Raw genomic sequence first — 18,990 nt, forward strand, 5'->3', positions numbered from 1 at the left:
GATTCTGGAAGACGCAGTTGACGAGTAGAACAGGAAAAGGCAAATAAGATCAGAAAGGAAATGACTACCAACCCGGGTTTAACCTTGACCTTGAGGGTGCAAAATACTAATTGTTTTCAAGAGGAGAGGTAGGGGAAGATGGCATATGTGACGGAAACCTCACTCATCGACTTTTAAGAATTTCTTCAAATGCTCAGATTTCCTTTTCTTTTTGTCCTCACAGGAAAATCTTAGAGTTTTAAGTCTTTAAGTAGAGGTGGGGTGAAGGTATATTAAGGGTCAGAAATTTCTGAGGTGGAAGCTGAGACCACCCTTCTCCCCCAGATGAAGAGGGTCCCCCAAATCACACAATACTGTGACAGGCCATTCCAGAAGGCAGTTCCAGTTCTGTAGCTCAAGCTCTTATTTCTGAGGTCAGAATACACAAGGTCAAAAGGAGAGATCACCTCACTCCTGTCCTGATTCCTACCCTAGAATGTCAAGTTATTGATGACAACTTGGGTTTCGCAGTGGCTAGAGGGGGACTCTTCGCCGGATGTGGTTTCTACATTTCAAGTGAGGTGCTTGGAGGATTTCCTCCCCCATCACTGATTGTAATACAGAAAGTTATTTTGATTGAATTGATAGGTTACTAAATAATCTATTTGTACAACTGCTCTGTGGCCAAATGATCAATGTGTATAAAGAACTGATAAAATGATGTATATAAATATCCAATAAGATTCCCAAGTGTGTGACAATAGAAATAGTATCCCAGTTAAGGCAGTCATGCCATATTTTAATAGGTTTCAGCAGGCCTAGAATTAGAACTCATAGTTATAACAGTGATTATTAATAGCAGAATAGCTAATGTTTATGGAGAACTTGTTATGTGACAGACATGTGCTACACATGTTATTTCATTTCATTTCGTTTTTCCAATAACTGTATTTAGTCTAGACTATTATTTCTCTATTTTAATAGATGATGCAGGTGTGGCTCAAAAAAGTAAGGGCAGCTGACCCTTAAACAACATGGGGGTCAGGAGCACTGACACTCATGTAGTCAAAAACCCACATATAACTTTTGACTCCCCAAAACTTAACTACTAGTTGCCTACTGTTGTCTGGAAACTTTATGGATAACATAAGCAGTCGACTAACACATATTTTATATGCTATACCTTTTATATGCTGTATTCTTACAATAGTCTGGAGGAAAGAAAATGATATTAAGGAAATAATAAGGAAAATGAAATGTATTTACTATTCATTAAGTGGAAGTGGATCATCATAAAGGTCTTCGTCCTTGTTGTCTTCATGTTGAGTGGGCAGAGGAGGAGGAAGAGGGAGGCTTGGTCTTGCCCTGTCAGGAATGACAGATGGGAGAAAATCCATGTCTAAGTGGACTCATAGAGTTCAAACTTTTGTTGTTCAAGGATCAACTGTAGTGTGCCCGGGTCATATTGCTCATAAGTGGGGAGATCAACTTTGACGCCAAGAAGTCTGATTAGTGGTCCAGGGCCTTTAGGTCTCTAGCAGCTTACATTGCCTTTTTGTCCAAAAAGAAAATCAGTTTCTTGATGTTTTGTTGAAGTGACTTGTTTTTGGTGATCAATTCCTTACCCAAAATGTAGAAAAAATCATGAGTCTTTTTTTTTTTTTTGGATAGTGTGATGGTTAATTTTATGGGTCGACTTGACTGAGCCATAGGGTACTCAGATATTTGGTGGGACATTATCCTGGAAGTTTCTGTGAGTGTGTTTTTTGGATAAGATTATCATTTAAACTGGCAGACTGGATGAGGCAGATTGCCTTCCGTAATGTGGGTGGGCCTCATCCAATCAGTTGAAGGCCTAAATAGAACAAAAGGTTGATCTTCCCCCAAATAAGAGCTGGCTTTTCTCATGTTTTTATAGGTTCTTATGAGAAGCCTTGGGGTGAGAAATGTCTTCTTTCACCTTCTACAAAACATGTGTGTGAAAACTTTTTTTAATCAAAATTATATTCCATTTACTGAAAGAAATCAGCACATTATAAAGTGCTGTTTCTTTGCACAGAGCTTGTATTTAGGTTTCAGGACTAGATATTTGCATATTTTCATAGGTCTTATGAAAAGCCTTTGGGATGAGAAATGGCTGCTTGTATCTTCTACAATGGTAAAATTTTCTGGCCTGATGGAAAGAATTTTCTGGCCCAATAGCCTTCAAACTCAGACATCATCTCTGCAGATTATGGATTTGCCAGCCTCCCTAATGTCATTAGTCAATTCATTATTATACTAAATCTACCTACCTACCTACCTTCCTACCTTCCTACCTGTAGTTGGTTCTGTTTCCTTGGAGAACTTCAACTAATACAAATGGATACATTCACTAAACACTATTTGTGAATTTCCCATGGATATCAATTGTCTCCATCTCCCAATACACACAGTGTGTAATTTTTTTACTTAAGATTTTCCAGGCCTATTATTAATAAGGTAGGAACAATTTTATTTTTCCTGTTTATTTAAACATGGGTGAGACTATCAGATTTAAATAAAAGTTTATCCTTCAAGTACTGAAAATGGAATATAATGTATTAGATTAAAGCAAAATTTATAGATACTATATAAAGGGAGAAATTTGAGTATTATAATTGTAGAGATAAGAATGATCAGGTTAAATCTTTGAATTCAACAGTTGTTGAGTACCCACTAAATGCAAGGCACATGTCTATTCAAATGTTTTCTATTCAAATCCACAGTTAAATCACTTTTAAACATTGAGGATCTGCCATATTTTATTCTCTGAAACTTTGGGTAGTTTAAAACCTTTTATGTTAAAAAAGTATATGCCTGTTTCATTCTCATATTAAACACTGATGATTTTCCCAGTCATGATTCCTTCCTTACAATGCTCTGTTAGTTCTTTTATAGAGAGAATCCACTTAGGGTTTAGAAGCAACATTTCACAGAAATGTCTTTAGATGTTGGAATATGTATTTATATGAATATGTTAACATGATTTTAGAGCCCATAAAATGTTATCAGGATGAGTGCTTTCTATATTTCCTCGAGTCTCAGTGGGCGGAGTCGGGGGAACACCACTGGAGTCTGAGGAGGGACTCTGTCTCCTTGTTGGGGGTGTGGGCCCTCTTGGATAAGCCATTCTCCTTTGGAGTGAACCAAGTTAGTGAGTGTGCAAAATGGAAAGAATAATACCCTTTTTATTGAGTGCTTTGCTACTTGCAAATTGCTCTCCCATATGCTATCTCATTCCCTCCTTCCGGCAACCCTATGAATTCAGCATTATTATCCATATTTAATTGATGAAGAATCTCAAGCTCACAGAGATTCAGTAACACTCAGAGCTTCTCCTAGGAAGGGATAGAACAGAGACTTTAATCCAGGGATAAAGTCACCTTCTCAGTGAAACTGTCTTTGACATCTCCCTCTGCCCTCCCTCCCTCGGCCCTGCCATGCACACACACACTTCTTTTTCCAGTGGAAATGACAATTTCCTCCTTTGTGCTCCCTTAGGACATCTGGGATGTGTAAATAAATAATTAGAACACAATGTGTTGTTTCTACCAGTAATCAAAAGCAACCTGAAGTCAGAAACTTTGTCTTAATAATTTTTGTATCCCCAAATTTAGCTGAATGGGAAGCACTCAGCACCAACACCAGTCCCAGCACACTTCTGAAAATGTGTTCCATTGATTCTACTGGGCTATCAGGAATAAATGAAATAGTTGGTAGGTGTTTGGAAATTTAAAAACACCATATAAAGATATTATTGTTATTCAAAAGTAGATTCAGAAACAAATATAGTAATTTCAGCCTTAACCTCTGGCCGAGAAATTCTATGGGTGAGAAAAGCAGTTTGATAACTTTTATGTCAGCTACAGTTTTTAGGACATGGATGGATAACACTTGCTCAAATTATAATCATCTGGTTAATAGTAGCACTAAACTGGCCCATTAAGCAACAAGGTATTCGTCTGGGAGAGGTGAGTCTGTGTGTGTGTATATGTGTGTGTGTGGGGTGTGTGTGTGTGGTGTGTGTGGTGTATGTGCAGTCTTTTTGTGCACTTTAAGAGGTTTTTTTTTGTTTTTTGTTTTTTTTTTTTGTGAATAAGCAGCCTCAGCCACTAGTACAGCTGTATTTCTCTCAAGAAGGGCTCTGCTTTTCTCATATAGGATGATCTTTATGAAGCACTCCCAAGGTTACAGAGTTAATGACAGAGCTGAGGCTCCTGACCCCTTGTTCAAGGCTATTTTCACTACCCCACACTGACCCTGATTGGCAGCCACTGCCCATACAGTGTGGTTTATGGTTTTAAGATTGAGATGAGAGATAAGCAGTTCAATACCTCTTTATAATTAGTCTCCTGAGTCAGCTAATATCCTTCTAATGCAATTTGGCAATCTAGATTATTCAGTATTATCCATTCAAGATATTTTTGGATGTGTAATGATAATTATTTAGTAGAATTGATGACAGTGACACACCAAAAACACTTTTATGCTTTCATAGCTTGTCTTTTCCATACATATTCATTAATGAACAGTTGATAAAAAAATATACAAAACATTCACAAAGTTAGGAATTCCTACTAATCTATAGGTTCTTTTTTTTCTATAGCAGTTGTATATAATTCAGATGATGTTTCTGGACTGATTTTATTAAGGACTTTTTTGTGTTAATCTTGCTTTTGTTTTTGTGTAACATACGCTTATTTTGTCCTTTAATTTTATGGGTTGATCAGTGACTTTCAGTCATTTTCAGAAGAAGAAATTGGTTCCCTCTAGATGTCTGTCGATTGCTGTCTGTGTCTCACTATGTTTGTGAATAAAATAGAGAAAAAAATGTATCTCACCACCATCACCTCCAAAGAGAACTGGCTGTAGAAACAGTGCTTGTGACAACCTTCTTAAGTTGACACTACTGATCCATTCAGTTGAATCTGACAAACTTGACCACAATGTCCTTGCCATAGGCAAGATGCTGTGCAAGTGACTATAAATGTTTCAAGAGGAATAAAACCAATGACTGCCCTCAAGGAGTTTATAATCTGGGAGAGGGGCCTTGATATTTAGCAAAAGAAAAGATCTAAGGCAGAAATGGAGAGTTCCTACTAAAGGATCTAAAATGAAGTGCTGTGGGGGCCCCGTGAGTAGAGAAAGATTCTTTTCAGTAGGGGAGGGACAGAAGAATGTTCCATGGAAGGAGTGATTGTTGGTCTGGTTTCTGAAGAATGGACATCATTTGGATAAGGGGAAAAGAGTGGAGTGACTGTCAGTGTTAGAGACATGGAGCTGGGAAAGCACAGCAGGGATTTCAGGGACTGCTATGATTGCATTGAGTCATGGAACACACGACATTAAAAAGAGATAAGAGTTGAAAGGTAGGTGGAACCCAGAGGGCCTCAGACACCATGTGGAGAAATGGATATGTTATTCTAAAGGCAATGAAGATGGTGCTACTTTTGAGCTGGGGAGTGACGCAACTACAGCTGTTTTTATATTTGAGAGTGGGACTTTTCACAGGTGGGAGACTGAAGGGATGGGGTGCAGGTGGGAGACTTGTGTTTGCTGAAGCAAGATGTGATAATGGCCTGAACCAGAGACGTGGAAGCAGAACGAGAAAGGGGAGTAGAGATAGAAAGGAATCACAGTGTGTGTGTGTGTATGTGTGAATACTACACTGAAATAACATTTCTACCTACCTGTCCTGGATGCCCCACTCTCAACAATGCTCTGGCGCACACATGCACATGCATGCACATACACATGGACCCATGTATCTCAGACTTGCACACACAGGCATGCATGCAATACGCGTACACATAGCAAGCTCTTCAGGAGTATGGCTTGAGTTTTCCTCTTTGTGCCTCAGCACCAAATGCAGTGCCAGGCATTTTGTTGGCACTAGATAATTGCTGGCTGAATGGAATTAAAAGCGACTGATGTGGGGCATCAAGAAAAATGAGAAATTGCAAAATATCGATCCTGGCTAGTGATGGATTTCGGTAGGCCAGCTACAAATATTCTCCTGTGTCCTTTATTAATTGGTGTTGGAAAAAAGAGCAGGCCTGGGGTTGAAGATGACTTTTGATTATAGAAATGTCAGAGAAGATGAAAACATCTGGCGGATCTGATGGTGAGCATAGCTGGAAAACCGTGTGGCTAGAACGTAGCTCCTCTCTGACATCTTAAAAAAACTTCTCGTGTGAGCTGGCAAGGATTTTACCAGGTTTTCTTTTAATCATTTGAAAGATGTGGTAGGCAGATTGATGGTTTTATAAAGATGTCTATGTTCTAATTCCCAGAACCTGTATCTTTATGTTACATGGCAAAGGGGAATTAAGGTTGTTAATCAGCTGACATTCAAACGGGAATTATCCTGGAGCATGTGAGCGGGCCCTTTGTCATCCCAAAGGTCCTGCAAAGTGGAAAAGGGAGACAGAAGATGCTGAGTCAGACTGATACCGGGTGAGGACCCTACTGCCATCACTGGCTTTGAAAATGAAGGAAGGGGCCATGAGCCAAAGAACAGGGTGACCTCTGGGAGTTTGAAAAGACAGAAGCAATCTCTCCAAGAGCTTTCAGAAAGGATCGCAGCTCTGCTGACACCTTGATTTTGTTTCTAATGAGACACATTGAGATCAATGTCTTCTTACCTCCAGAACTGTAAGATATTACATTTGTGCTACTTTAAGCCATTAAGGTTGTGTAATCTTTTATAGCAGCAATGGAAAACTAATACAGACAGGATAACCAGCATGCTTACTATTTTGGATGTATTGTAATATGTTAGGGTACCCAATGCCCAAGCTACATGAGCTGCAGTTATATGATGTCTTGAGATTCAACTATAGAAATATATTTTGTTATAAAATTCCCAATCCTGATTTGAAAGTAATGTATGTGACAGCTTTAGTGGTATGAAGGCAGAGTGTATGTTCTTAGATTATGTCACATTGTGTGCATCAAGGAGACCCATGGTTTTAAATTAAGTTTCCTATACAGCCCCTCAGACAGTACTCCTAGGTATAATGCTAGCATCTCAAGAGTTGTGAAATACAGCATCAATGCATGAAGATCATAATGTGTGTTTAGAACCTTGTTTGAGTCACCCAATTTGTCTTTCACTGAAACTAAGCAATCATGTTCAAATTGTCATTTTTATAGTTCACTCTTCAGTAGCACGTCTTTTGGAAGAATGCGTTTAAATAATTTCTACTTTCATTATTGTTATTTATATCACATTTGTCATGTGAACTGATTAATAATTCAATAATTAGAGTAATAATAGTAAATGTTATATCTTTATATAAAAATGTAAGTTGTCAGTAACTGAGTAGCAGTTTCTGTGTTTTCGCATTGTACGGGTCTGGACTATTATTTTAGTTTTGGTGCTTCATCAAAGCATAAAGTAAATGGCAGAAAAAAATCATATGAAGTATATTCACTGATAAATTCACATGTACACTCAGCATGACACATATGCATGATGATTACTCCTTATTCATAACATATCTCTTAAAAGCTGGGTAAGGTGCATGTTATTTAAAAATACACTAATTCCTAAAATTAGCATGGACTTTAATTTTTGAACAGGAACCTCTGGGAAGTGAGTAAAGTCTTCACATATAGATAGAATTGCTGCAATTTTTGATATTCAGTGACACAAATGTTAAGAGAACATAAAGCAGCCTAAAAATAAAGTATAAAATAGAATGACTAATTTTATGTGGAGAGGTTTTACAGATGAAGGAAATTCCATTTGCAAGTCTCTTTGTAAGTAAAAACTATTTGTTATTCTTGATGTTATTTTGAAATTCTTATGCAACAACTAATTGCAAGAAAGAGCTCTCAATATGCTTATTGATAACCCATTAAAGGCAAAGTTGCAGGTTACCTAAATTAGAGGATTAATACTGTATAACACTGGGAAATTAATAGCCACTGTTTATCTATTTGTTAGTCATTGAAAAGCATTAGGAAAGCAAAGGTATTCAAGTGTAGTGGCTAAGAAGGCTGCCTGAGGATTCTCCTGGTCTGAGTTTGAATCTGGGCTCAGTTACTTGCCAGGGACCTTGAGCACGTTAGTTAACTTAACTTTGTGCCTGTGTTTCTTCCTCTGTAAAGAAGGGTATAATAGTAGTATGTAACTCATGGGGTTCTTATGAGGATTTAATTAGACCATCCATGACAATTGCGTAGCACATTCTGGCACAGAGTAAACATACATTAGAGATTACCCACTGTTATTATATTTTATTGATACATAATAGTTGTATATATTTATGAGCTGCAGATGATATTTTGGTATATACATGCAATCTGTGATGATTAAATTGGGATAGTTGGGATATCCATTACCTCATATTATTTCTCTATGTTGGGAACATTCCAAATCTTCAAGCTATTTTGAAAATATATAATAAATTTTTGTTAACTATAATCATTCTACTATGCGATTGAACACTAGAACTTATTCCTTCTATCTAACTGTATTTTTGTAACCATTAATGAATTTCTCTTTGTTCCCCCCTCTCTTCCACCCTTCCCAGTCTCTGGTAACCTGCATTCTACTCATTTCCTTTATGAAATCAATTTTTTTTTATCTCCCAGATATGAGTGAGAACAAGTGATATTTGTTACTCACTATTATTAACACAGACTTATAAATATCCTCATGCTTTTTTCCTTTTTAATATCATTATCAAGAAAGGAGATTGAAATATTATGCTTAATATAATTTATGCTGTTGTTAAAATTACAAAATGACAAAATTTTCTAATATAAAGGATCTTAGAGATGGTTAAATATCTAACTTTCTCATTTGATTGTTGATAAAACTAAACTTGAGAGTCAAAGACACTTGCCCAAAGTCACACCATTTATTCCTCTCCATGTGCATACTGGGTGATTCATATTCATGATTCATGTGTATTCCTAAACCAAATCAACCCTACAGAGCCAATTAGTCTGATTCTTGTTCTTACAAGGGAGAACAGGCTTTGTCAGTGTGAGATACACAGAGGGGAGAGGGACAAAATATTGGAAATTGAAATGTTTTTCACACAAGGGCAGTATGCACTGAACCATCCAACTGTGAATATTTGGAAAGGACTTCTTTAAAAAAAAAAAAATAAGAAAAGCGCTTACCTCTGAAAGTAGTGAGGTTGTAAATTTATCCCAGTTTCTGTATGTCAAATGGACTTCAGGCAAGTTCTTTTCTTTTGCTTGCATTGTCTAATCTATAATCTGACATCTGATCAAACTATCTCCCAGGATGGTTAGGAGCTCAAAACAGATCCATCTGTGAGAGATATACCAGGAGGAGGTTGCAGATGTCATCTCAATTGCAGTGGCAGTCTAAGAGGCCAACAGAGGCAGTGAGAGCTAGGAGTATGCCCAATTCTTACAACCTTTTGAGGTCAGTAGTCTGCATGAGTACTGTGTGCTGAAACAGAATTTTGGATATGATTTTTTCACATGGTTTGAGTCCACTACAACGAGAACCTGGAAGGGAAGAGACAGCAGAAATGTGGAAGAGCGAGGTGAGGGTGAATAATGGTAAGGGTAAATAGAATGAGGAGGAGAAAGGAAGGGAATGATTGAAATCCTAATGACCAGTTTGTCTGTTTTGCCTGTCATATAGTTCATGAGTAAAAAGAAATAGAATAGAGAAGGAAAGAAAATCTAGGAAGTTTGCGAAAGAAGAGGAGAGCATTGTAACATGCCATCTAGGTGCTTTTTGTTGCAAGGATTCTTTTGATAAAAGATAAGAGCTGTCCAACAAGAGATTATGTGACTGGGTACCCCATCAGTTCACTTAGGAGGTGCCCAAGGGAAATATTTTTCAGTAAATCAAATACTTTTCAGAAAGAAGTTTGATATGAGCTTTAGATCAATAGAGAAAATAGATTTATTTTGGAGAATATGTAGGAGAAAAAGGGGACAGAACTCTTAGAAGAAATTTGTGATTTTATTTAGCATGTTTAGGGCTAAAAATTCTCACCATTCTTTCCAGAAATAAAGCAGTGGGATTGAAACAATCGGGCCTTCTTTGGGGATGGTAATATTTTTGGAAAGGAAAAAGACAGATTTGGGGATATAGAACTATAACTGCGCGAGAAGCTGGAGTTAAACCACATTCCAGGAACTTTTCACCTAAGGAGCAAAGGACTATGGGTTTGCGTATGATGGGGCTGATGATGTTGAGGATGATACCAACAGTACTAATAACGACGCATTTACTACGTGTATACCATGTGCCAGAGACTGTACCCAGCAATTGCAGATATTACATCACTTAAGATGGAATAATAACCTGTCAAAGCACCACCATTTAAGATGGCCTCCACGGATGAGGACAGCTAGGCTGAGACATGTTAGCTAATTTTACGAGTCCAAAAACGAACGAATTATAAGTGCAGCTTAAGAAATTATTCCAGTAAATATGCTGTTCGTGGAAGTCTTCCAGGTGTGGAGAACAAGGGCCCAGGAGTGATGTCTTTATGTTGATGGAGAGTCTCTGTAAGGAAGAAGGGCAGACCTTCCCTACTGTCTGAGCCCAGCCAGGGGGAGACAGGAGGGACAGAACAGGCGCCATCAGCCCTCACCGGTGCATGGGCGCCACCTACAGGTGTAAGGCAAGATAGGATGAGGGGTGCCACAGAAGACAGAAGGCAAAATGCAGAGGATGGGAAATGGGGAGGGGGTGAGTATTATATAGATCAGTCAGAAGAGGTGTCAACAGCATGAGATTAAGACAGCCCTGCTTAACAGTGGACATGATAATCCATTGCCCCAGAAGATAGGTCCATACTGGAAGAAAGAAGTGAACAGGCCTTCTAGAGGTATGAACTGCAGAGATCCAAGACCATGAGAATGACTAATCCATAGAACATGGGACCCAAACCCCAGAGGTAAGGATATAGGAGAAGAGAACTGGTGTATCCCCTAGGATAAGTAGGAGAAGGTGCAGGAAGCCTTGTGGATCTAAGAAAAGTCCTCTGTCCCTTCATACAATTTTAAAGCAAGTAGCTCAGGCAGGTAAGAAGTGAGTGAAGCTGGCTGCTGGAGGGCTTCAGCATGCAACACCACGCAAAGATGTAGCCTGAAGAACAGGAGTGCAGTACTGAGTGGGAGTTTCTGCATATTAAGAACGTAGGTGGGTGGTTTTGTCAGTATGATTAAGCTTGGTGTTAGGGGTGGGTTGGTTAGGGCTGGGTTAGGGCTAGATGAATAGTTGTCCTAAAGATGCATGAGATTAAATCTGGGAAGGCGCTTATATGAAAGTGAATCCAGAAGAAAAGTGGTCAAGTTTGTGAATGTGTTGAATAAGGAAGTGTATCTTAGGGGAAAAGGTGAACAAATGGAAAAAAGTGACTGATATAGGTGACAATTTAGTCAATGTAAGATAATAGGTTGAAGTATTTCTTCCTTTTTCTTTTCCTTTATATACATCCACCTCACTGCCCCAGCCCGCCACAATAATAATAGCAGTAGTTAATGTTGACTGTCTACAGTGCTCTAGGAAGTGTTTTAAGAGTCATATGCACTAACTCGTGTATTCCTTCTGACAGTTCTAGAGGTGCTACTATTACTGTCCATCATGTGAAAAAGGACATCAAAGGCAGAGAGGCCAAAAAGCTCACTCAATGTTACACGGTTAGTAAGAGCTAAAGCAGGAAATGGAGTCCAAGTGTTGGGATTTCAGTCTGACCATTACCATGATACTCGATTGCTTCTTAGTGCATATCTATCCACCTCTTTATAGGGCAAAATATATTAATGGAATGATACATGACCTCCCCAAATGGACAGATGTGTGTATAACAAAAATATAAATTGTGACTGCAGAGTGTGCAGAGGCCATTGTAGTCCTGTCTTACTCTTGGGGCTACATTTGCAGGGTTATTATAGTGGTAACCTATAGCTGCACACAAATTTACAAACCAACCAGAAATATTTATTATTTCATAGTTTCTGTACACCAGAAATCTAGAAACAGCTTGGCAGGATGGTTCTGGTTCTGAGTCTCATGAGGTGAGAGTTAAGCTGTTGGTGGGGGGCTGCAGCCACCTCAAGGCTCTACTGGTGGAGTATTGTTTCTGACTCTCTCCGTGGTTGCTGGCAGCCCACGTGGCCTATCCCCAGGCTGCTAACCTGGAAGCTAGCTTCCCTTTTCTCAAGCCTGCCCGAAGGTGTGGCAGCTGGCTTCCACAAGAGTAAGTGATTCAAGAGGGATTAAGGGAGTGCCCCAGACAAAAGTGCAGCCTTTTTATAACCTAACCTCATTCACCCTCGCTATATTCTGTTAGTGGGAAGCAAGCTGCTCAGTTTAGCCCCCATTTAAGGGAGGTGATTCCACAGATCTTGAGAACCAGAGGTGCCATCATCATTGGAGAATGCCCTGGCCACTGCCATGATTATGCTCTCTTAGCAATTACTTCTGTCTCTGTTTCTCCAACTCCACTTTCCTCTTTTTCTCTTCCTGCAGTAATGGAGGCCTTTTAGACTCCATCAACTTCTCTTCTCTGCTCCCTCCTTTGTCTGTCTTTATCTGTCTTTTTTTCACACTTCTTATGCATCCTGGCCAATATCCTAGCTTCCCATGGCTTCAGACTCATACTACCTGCATTTTTTATCTCTAATTCTGACCTCAGTCTTGAGCCTCTACCTAATTTTCTGCCTTTAGCACACCTTAGCTCGCTCCCTAGACAAACTGGCCAAAACCCAAATTCACCAGCCACATTTTGTCCCATTCCACTCTCCTCTATATTAGGGGGCACAACTGACCATCAGTTTGCACAACTCAGAAATCCAGGAGACACCCTTGAATTGCTGCCCCCTTAGTTTTCCTTAACACTCAGCCAGTCATTATGGTTTTTTCCTTCTAATTCCTAATTATTTTTTGGAGTTACATTTTCTTTTTCTATCCTGATAGCTGCCTATTTCAATTATGGTCCTTGTAATTTCTTTGCTAGATTATTAAAATAGTTGGCATGAAGGACTCCCTGACTACAACTCATCTCTTCTCAAACTAGTTCTCTGCAAATAAGACCAGGTTTTTCCTTTATATAAAATTGTATGATGGCTCTCCTACATCTACAGAATGAAAATTGGAAGAGATACTAGTGTAGTGGAGGAAGTGCAGACTATGGAATCATACACAGCTGAGCAACATCACCATTTATTAGCTAATTGAGGTTGGACACATTAAAAAATACTTCAAGTATTGTTTCTTGTTTCTTCATCCATAAAATGGGGATAATGTCTTTATTGCAAAGTTGTTAGGACTAAGTGAGATAACATAAACTGCTGGACAGAGAGTGGATTTTCCATAAATAGGGGCTGTTGTTGCTAACAGGCTGGCTGCATTATCAGATTTTATCTCTGTTAAGGCGTTTAGCACCTGTAATTCCCTAAAAATGTTGTGCTCTCTACTCTTCTTTAACTTGAAAGATGCTGGGGTTTTCTTTTTGTCATTTTCCTTTTTCTGTTTGGAGGGCCTTTTTCTGTCCACTCTCCCACCTGCTCTTCAGCTCTCTGCTTGACAAACTTGGTCTTCTCTGTCAATTTCACTTTCCTCTTCCTGTTAGGACCTCTTTGATCACTTCCTACTGATGAAGAGTTCTTGTACTGCCCATGGTGGTGCAGCTTCATAGGATACTGCTGTTTCTTCACATACCTGGTTCCAGAGTGAACCCTAAAAGCTTGGGAGTGGAGAATCAGTCTCCACTTGTCAACAGTATAGCCCAAATGCCTAGCACCGTATCTACCACAGACAGTAAATAAATATTTTTTTTGAAAAATAACATCTGTATGTATGTGTGTGTGTGTGTATGTGTGTGTGTGTGTGTATACCAACATCTGAATGAATACTCCTTTTTCCTTATAATTTTAAGATAATAGTCAAATTGATTTTCAAACTCTGAAAATTCTAGTAAAGGTCTATGTAGGAGGAATAAATTCGCTTTAGGATATGTGGAAATAAAAAATTATAAGCAGAAACTCCACTTAAAAAAATCATCAAGGGATAAAGCATGTGTTAATTAAGCAAGAGGGAGAATACTTACAAGGCAGGAAATGAGACTAAAGACTTTCAATGAAGAAATTTATTTGTATAGAAGAAAATAAATTAGAGCACGAAAACAGAAATCAAGGAACAAATAAAAGAAGAATTTATACATAGGATAAAGTTTATTGGGAAAGAAAAGAGGTCAAGCAAAGGGAAGTTACTCTGATTTGCCAGCTGTAAAGGGGGTGCTTGACTGGAGAGGAAAACAAATGAATTGGATGGTGCTGCAAGAGAGGATGTGAATAATGAAGCACTTCTAAGGACTGTTTCAAGAGCAGCGAGAGCTATGTTCTGAAATTAAAGGAGCTGGAGAAATGATGGAGGAAAGACCAGAGAAGTGAAGCACTTAATGGTAAAGAAACCCTCAGCCTCCAAGATAGGAAAAGAGGCAGATTCTCTATGACAGGAGGGAGGGCTGGGCCTTGATGTCCTAACTCAGGTTCCTTCAGAGTCACCTCATCTTTGGTCCTCTCCCGATCATCTCAATGGTCCCATTCGTTAGTGAAATTCCGCTTAGTTTATAAAACCAAGCCCAGATTATCCTAGCCTGCAGGATAGGAAAAATTATCAAGAGAGGGTAACAGGAGGGTCTGTCTCTCTCTCTCTCTCTCTCTCTCTCTCTCTCTCTCTCTCTCTCTCTCTCTCTCTCTGTGTGTGTGTGTATTTTAAAGGGAGCCAATTAGTTTCTTGCCATTAAAACAGTTCTACAAAAAATGTCATTATTGATGGCCTCTTTTGAAACATCGTGTATGTGCTTCTCAAAGTTAGCAGTGTGTCAAGTTCTTAGAGATGTTAAACGTTTCTAATTTAAATACATTTTTGAAGCCTGGATGAACAAATGTTCAAAGTTCTTAATAGCACATGGGAGACCAGCAGAGAGAAGGAGAAGACAGCTCTTAGAACTTGATTTCACGGATATTTCAAGCACTGATTACAGAATTTGTGGGAGAATTTTGGCTGCTGGGGAGTTTGGCAAGAGCAAAGAGTATTAAACAGGTTTCTAAGCACTTCCACACATCTAGTTTATGTGGCAAAAGACAGATGACTGATGTTAGCCTTAGGAAAAAAACCAATGGAAGGTGCCAAAGAGGAAATTTTATTAGGTTTAGACTGAGAACAACTTTTGGATCCAGCAAACACACTTTTTCTTCAAGATCATTCAAAGCCATAAGTGAGAGCCAAGTTACTGTAATGTATGAAGAGTCTCTATACGGAAGTGATAGCCATCCATCTTTACTCTTAGTGGTGGATAAGAAAATATTACAGGAATAAGAAATGTGTCATAACTCTTTCCATATTTTGAATTAATTTTTAAAGGGATAAATAGACAAATAATTGTTTCACTGAGGCAAGTAAATTTTAAAGGTTGAAAACAAGCAGTATCTTATATTAACATACATGGATAATACTCCACCTGTAGTAAGGAGAAAGAAAAGTATTTGAAATGTAATGGTTCTGCCAGGAAAACTAACTGTGTGATCCTCAAACAAAGGGAAAAATTCTGAAGATATAAGAAAATGGAAAGTTGTAAAAATCCATTCAGTAAGGGTAAGGGCAGACAGGAAGAGTTTGGACATGGGGTTTAGAGTGAAAAAAAGAGACAAAATTAAATAGAAGTAAAAATAAAGATGCAGAAAAAATAGATATTGAATATTTACAAGCCATTGTTTGAGAACACAGTAGAAGAACATAAGCAAAAAACAGCTGGATTTAGAATATTTTCTTTACTCATTATTTTTGTCTGAAGTTTAGAGGACATGTCTTCCAATCATGTTTTTTGCTGGGGTCTAGGAGTAGTAGTTCATTTAAGTTGTTACCTAGTGCTAATCTGAGACTCCAATGTGAAAAGGTTCTTGTGTATAATCCTCGTGCAGTAAATTTGTTGAAAATTTTATGTTGGCTGGCATACTTACTGTATGGGAGATCCAGGCAAATTTAATGCCCTGTTTTGCTGCAAGCCATAACTTGTTGTGATTTGCTACTAGGTTTTGTATGATTCTCTGTTAGGAAGGTAGCATGTGACAACTGGGGGGACACGCTTCTTATTTCCCTGCCTGGTAGAAAGCTAGTCTCTGCAGGAGAACAATGTTTTGGAAAGCAGAAAGAGGCAGGTAGTGATGTGGTGAGGAAGATGATGGTCCAGGAGAGATAAAGGCTGAGTTTTTACAAAGAATACCATCAAAATGTCACAGAAGAGTGGCAAAGAGGGTTTGTACTTATATGATGGACTTAGAGTGAGAATATCCAAATAATCCTTAAAATACTTCAGGAAACAGAAAAACTGGGGCAAAGTATTGGAGTTACATATGTGATGTTTCATACAGCAGGTTTCTGCATAAAGCCAATACAGTGCTTCCAAGGAGTTCCCATTCATCCAGGAAGACAGTGTAAGGAGGAAGTGACGGCAACATCTCATCAGCCCAAATATCGCACAGCAAAGTATTTTTGGAGTCACACAGGCTCCAGAATTATCAGGGATAGAAAAGGCAAGTAGAAATGACCAAAAGAAGTTGTTTTTTTAAAAAGAAAGAGAAAGAGCATAAAAACAAGATTGGGGTGATAAGATCTCTTCAGTCTCATATAACTTAAATGTGAGAGATTATGAATGACACTAAACTTTAAAAATACTAGTAAGATGAATACAACAAATAGAAAAGTAAACATAAAACAGGTGATGATTTAATAAATAAATGAGATATGAACATATTGAGTTTGTAAGAAATTGATGTGGCATATTTCTAGAAATAAAATTTTGCACACTATACATCTACAACTAGTATGTATTATTTTAATAATTCAGTTATGGGAAATTGAGGGAGTCATTTAAATAGCAGTCTTATAAGGAATTCTGTAATATTTGGAATGAACAGGACTGTAGTCATCCTGCACGGATCTTCACATGCTAACATTTCCATGATGAGATATGCTTAAAAGTAACTACAGTTTTAACTACAATTCTAATGACAATTTTAATTAGGCTTCTCAGAAAGCTTGGGTAGGCTCTAGGATACCTGGAGGTATAGCATACCATTCTGGAGAATCCAGGAAACCTGTCAAAATTAGACATAAATAGAAAAAAATGAGTAACCATTTCTAAAACTCACACTGTGTCAATGTCAAGCCAAAGTAATAAATAACAACAAAATCCTGTCAACCAGTTATTTTTATTTATGTGACACGCAAACCATGGTTGACTAATTTTTTTTTTCATCGTAATTGACCTAATCTTTAGGTATCACATAGAGAATGGTTTTGTCTTTACTTGGACATGTGTTCTGGTGGTCAGATGAGGCCAAAAACCAAACAAAATCAAACCCAGTCTGTGCATTAGTGATAGTACCCTAGGAAGTTTGTCCCTTCTTTCATGTAGTGAGTAATAATGCAAGTTAAGACAAATTGTTAGGCTGGAGTTTGGATACCGTGTTAGGGGAGGAAGTAGTTGAAAACTAGAGCATTACAGGAAGATACTGTCTCCAGGGAGGACAGGGCCTTGAGTTATGTGAATACGATTCGACTGGTTCATTTGTGACTTCTGCTCTGCACAGGGGAAACCAAGACAGCCTGCTTGGTCAGGGGCTGGGCCGGCATATGCACCTGCCGGCTGTTATCACTGAGCCAGCTCTTCTCTCTGAGCCTGCAAAGCCCCAGTTCAGCAGGATGTGGGGTAAGGGCAAGCTGGAAGAGTTGCGGTCTGTTTAGCCTGTGGCTGTCGTTGGCTGCACCATATGGATGTTGTTTCAGGGCTGTTCAGCAATAGGGGGCACCTCAACACACCAGCTGGTAGACTGTGACTTATGCTACAGCAGGAAACACACGCATGGCGTGCCAGGGCATTGTGTGTGGTCATCTTGGAGAATATGAAATCAAGTGACAGCACTTTCCTTCACTATTAGTGTGAAGGACACCACAGGAGCCCCGGGGCTCTGGTCACTGTCTCCAACCTCATTCGGACCAGACTCTGCCATGAGACTTTTCTGTAACCGGCACGTGCCTCTTTCAATTGGACTTTGTCACTCAGGCTGTACTTCATGGCATTGTTAGAAAAGTCCACATCCTATTTATTTATTTTGTTTGTTTGTTTGTTTTTAAATAGAGAAATAGAGAGAGAAAAAAGAGAAACTTGAAGAAAAATACTCTTTTCAATAACCTGAAATTCAACGTTGAAATATAAGCATGGTAGCAATAAATACAGTGCTCTGCAGAAAATCAACATTTTAATATAATCTTTCCAAAAAAGGTAATCTTTCAAAATCCTTTTGTGCATTTCTTTTGGGATATAGGATTTGGGGAATTCAGACAAAAGAGTAACTAATCTTTAAGAATAAAGGATTACTGCCATAGGGACAAGAGAAACAACAAATAATGTATATGATTAAAATGTGATTAAAATGTGAGTTAATTTTTTTAATGTATATTTTTGAAATAGTTCCAATTTATATTATTGGAATAATATATATTGTGTGTGATCTTACAACACCCCTCACTGCCCAGCAATGATTGCACTACATTGTTTGTGTTCTCTCTCAGAGCACAAGGCAAGGATTTTTCATTAAATGCATCATTTACGGCTCACTGCAGTGGTTCCACAAAGTCAATATATATCCTTAACAGAAAGCGAAGAATGAAGCATGTGAAAGAAACAGAGAGAAAGAGAATGAGTCCAGCAACTGTCAGGAGCTCTGGACACTCATTCCATCCATCCCAGGCTCACTGCTACAGGCATTGATTGCCTGCAAATAGGAAGGGTCATGTGTCTGAATTTCTGTCTACCCTCATCTGGGCTCACTCCATGCTGGGGTTCTGGATCTGGCAGCAAAGTGGGAAATGGTGGGGAAGTGCAATTTTGGGGGATGTTAAGACCCAGCTGGGATATTCTTATTATATTTGAATCCTCAAAGTAACAGGAAATATTTTCCTGAAATGGAGTA

The sequence above is a fragment of the Chlorocebus sabaeus genome, chromosome 18 (genome assembly GCF_047675955.1).
Source record: "Chlorocebus sabaeus isolate Y175 chromosome 18, mChlSab1.0.hap1, whole genome shotgun sequence".
Taxonomy (NCBI): Eukaryota; Metazoa; Chordata; class Mammalia; order Primates; family Cercopithecidae; genus Chlorocebus; species Chlorocebus sabaeus.